Below are 4,003 nucleotides of genomic sequence, written 5' to 3' on the forward strand. Positions count from 1 at the left end.
CTATTCTTATTAATTGATTCATAATCATTAATAATATTATTATTGCAAATAAAAATAAGATAATAATAATAAAATAATAACAATATTAATAATAATACAATTCTGCCCGTGTGGGGTGTGGTCTCTCGCTGGCTTGGGGTCTGGCTGTCCCCTGCTTTTCTCGTGCCCTGTCCTCTGCCGGGTGCGTCTGTCTGCGGCCTGCTGCTGGCCCTTGTGGGCGGTACGGTGGGTCGGGCTCTGGGGTTCCTGTCGCTGGCCGGCTTGGCTGCGTGGGGGCGGTGGTCCCTGGTTCCCTGGGCACCACGCCTCCTGTTTGTGGGTTGGGCTCTCGGGGGTGATGGGGCCGTGCTCTGGCTCCCACGCACTCTGGGAGTCGATTGTATTGTACATGCAAATTCACATATGCTCACATACGTACATAGGTACCTACGCTCCCACATACATACACAAATACAGTACATATTTACCTACCTAATGTTCGTACATCCACACGCACATTCAATATACAAACATACACATACACATACTGTACATATACATTCACTGTACAAACACATATACACATTCTGTACATATACATTCATTGTACAAACATATACACATTCTGTACATATACAAGTACATATGCATACTTACACTCATGCACATAATCACGTTTCATCAAACATATATTAACGTTGTTGCCCTAGGGTAAACTGGGTGTAACACATGGCACACTGACAAAGCTTAACCTATTGTGACTATAACAATCTACAAGGTTAATGTAGGTTGCTTCTCTTTCTCCCCCTCCATTTTTCTGCATTCTTTCGTATCTCAAGTTATCATTACGTATATGTATTGTTGCATTTAAACAACTGTATTGTTGATAATAAAGGTAAATTATTGGTATTGTTCATTATCAATAGCGCTATTTCTATTGGTATTTGTATTGATCCATTTGTAGTGTAATAATGCTCATTGTTATTTCTGTATTATTTTTTATTTTTCGCTAACTGCTTATTTGCTATTACTTTTACCATCATATTTGTACATGTCATATTTGCTGATGTTGCTCTATTGTTGTTGTTGTTGTTGTTTGCTGTTGTTGTTTTTGTCTCTCTGTCTAATCCCCCTCTTGTCCCCACAATTTCCCCCTCTGTCTTCTTTTTTTTTCTCTTTCTATCCCCTCCTGCTCCGGCCCGGCTGCACTAAATGATAATATAAATACATTTAATAAAGTCAAATACAAATAAGGCAACAAGAGAAGTATCCTACACTTCTCTTTTGTAAAGTAAATCTGAACAGCCGACATGGGCATCTACATCAACTATATGATTTGCCTGAGAAGCTGGACAGGACATAAAAAAAAAAAAAAAAAAAAAAAATAATAATACAATTGACTGTTATAAGGACACTATTAAAGACACAGATAAGCAAAAACATATATAAAAAAAATATTACCACATAGCCAATAAAGAATCCTGAAGAAAGTCACTTCCAAAAAGGAAGGACAACAAAAGTGATAAATATAACCAGAAGGTTATATAATAGTTGCTGTTAGTTAGTTAGTTAGCAACATAACTCAAAAAGTTAAGGAAGCATTTTCATGAAACATTCAGCAAATGTCCCATATGGAATAAGGAAGAATTGATTAGATTTTGAGCCTGATCTAAATAATTTCTACTTATACATTATACGTTTGTGTTTGCTGTCAGCCCCGCAAAGACCAAGAGTGTTCACTCTGTTTCTTTCATTCCGCTTAGTTAAAAAAGTTATGTGCAGATTTTCATGAAATTCCCAGAAAATTGGATGATGAATAAAAGATTACATTTTGGGGCTGATCCGGATTATTTCCACTCCTTTGTACCATGAGCCATTACTTCCGTTTGTGTATACGTTTGCAGCACCGCCTCCACCCACAGAGACAAAGCCTAGAGATCGCACAATAAGTTACGGGCGGTTTTTGATTCAACTTTCAAGAAATGTCAAGACTTTGCAACTATTGGGACATAGGACCTGGTGGAAGTCTGCGCTCTCCTAGTGCTTTTGTAGTTGAGGAATGTGCAAAATCATTCACGTGGCGTAATAGCGGAGTTACTCTCGAATAAATAAATGCAAAAGTGGACAATGTTGATTATTTCTATCGTTTAGAACAGGGGTGCTCATTACGTCGATCGCGATCTACCGGTCGATCTCGGAGGGTGTGTCAGTCGATCACCAGCCAGGCATTAAAAAAATAGTCCTATGAGCGATCATAAATCTTCACTATGACGTCACTTTCGTCACTTGATTGACATTCACGGCACCCGAGGGTCTTCTGAGATGATGCTGGCTGCTGCCAGCTCATTAAAATTACCGACTGGAAGGCGAGAAACACTTTATTTCAACAGACTCTGGCTCCGTACCTGTCGTCAAAACTCCAAAAACCGACTGCACAGTTGCACAATATAAGCTCTGCTTCATCCTGCCTGCGCTACCAAAATAAGAGTCTCAGAAAGCTGGCGTGCACAAGCTAGCAAGTTACGGAGTTTGCCGACAGTGTATTTCTTGTAAAGTGTATACAAAGGAGTACGGAAGCTGGACAAATAAGATGCCAAAAACCAACCACTTTCATGTGGTATTGGACAGAAAGGAGGACTTTTTTTCTCCTCCATTCGAAAATGCGGACGTTATCAGCACCACTGTCTGATTCCAATCAATGCAAGTCATCACAATCAGGTAATACACCAACTTATATTCTTGTCTTCATGAAAGAAAGGAATCTATATGTGTTAAACATGCTTGTATTATCTTTAACCACCTTTAACTTGTTAACAATATTAACTATATGTGTTAAACATGCTTGTATTATCTTTAACCACCTTTAAGTTGTTAACAATATTAACTATATGTGTTAAACATGCTTGTTTTATCTTTAACCACCTTTAAGTTGTTAACAATATTAACTATTTGTGTTAAACATGCTTTTATTATTTTTAACCACCTTTAACTTGTTAACAATATTAACTATATGTGTTAAACATGCTTGCATTATCTTTAAACACCTTTAACTTGTTAACAATATTAACTATATGTATTAAACATACTTGTATTATCATTAAACACCTTTAATGTATTAACAATATTAACTATATGTGTTAAACATGCTTGCATTATCATTAAACACCTTTAACTTGTTAACAAAAACATATATTTAATAAATAAGTAATTATAAATTATATATATGAATGAGGTAGATCCCCACGACTTGATCAATTGAAAAGTAGCTCGCCTGCAGAAAAAGTGTGAGCACCCCTGGTTTAGAAAGATAATGTTGCGAGATGATGGAACACATTGTGTCATCACATAAAGAAGACAAGCCAAAGGGTGACAACCAAGTTATGGAAAGTGTCTTCACCAGATCATAAAATGATGTTTGCATGCAGAAATGTATGGATTTAACTTCTCTTCTCGAAATAGTAGGAATTGTCATGTACGCAGCATTCCGTAACAAGTATGATGACAAGTGACAAAGCGGGTGACAATCAGCGTAATGATTGTTGGAGAAGAAGAGAAGTGCAGCTGGAACAACTTGCAAAGACCTCTTTTCTCCCTCTTGTTCCAGAGGAGGGGTTTGCTGGTGGATCAGGGTCAGGGAGGGCTGTTCCCAATGCCAGGGGGAACCTCCTCCTGGGCCCCGATTGGCCGAGGAGGCTGTGAGTGAGTCCTGGGGAGGCCATTAGGAAGGTGAGTGGACTGCAGGAGGGGGGTCAGCTATACCACTGCCTCTTAAAGCCTTGGGACTGATCATTAGAGCCACATAGTGATACAGAGAGGAGGGGAGGGCAACGGAAGAGGAGGGGTGACATATTTGCAACTTTTCAACTCTGCAGTGTGCGCTCACCCTCCCTTGACTCATTTACCTGAGGCCCTTACACACATTCACAGAGAGGTGCACAGACGGGGATTAAGCATTTTCATTTTTGAAGACAGAGGATTACGTCGTGTGCACTTTTTGGACACCTCGGATACGATCCTTGAGTTG

The 4,003-nt window shown here is 39.1% G+C and overlaps 1 protein-coding gene across 1 annotated transcript in view; it reads left to right on the top strand.

The window, feature by feature from the left end:
• Positions 1 to 3,791: 3,791 nt before the first annotated feature.
• Positions 3,792 to 4,003, top strand: part of sfrp5 (secreted frizzled-related protein 5) — a 60,949-nt gene continuing 60,737 nt past the window's right edge. Inside the window, exon 1 of the mRNA XM_061949178.1 lies at positions 3,792 to 4,003. This exon is cut by the window's right edge and continues 570 nt beyond it. The gene's annotated coding sequence lies outside the window, so the exon portion shown is untranslated.

This window comes from Nerophis lumbriciformis, linkage group LG02, assembly GCF_033978685.3.
Source record: "Nerophis lumbriciformis linkage group LG02, RoL_Nlum_v2.1, whole genome shotgun sequence".
Taxonomy (NCBI): domain Eukaryota; kingdom Metazoa; phylum Chordata; class Actinopteri; order Syngnathiformes; family Syngnathidae; genus Nerophis; species Nerophis lumbriciformis.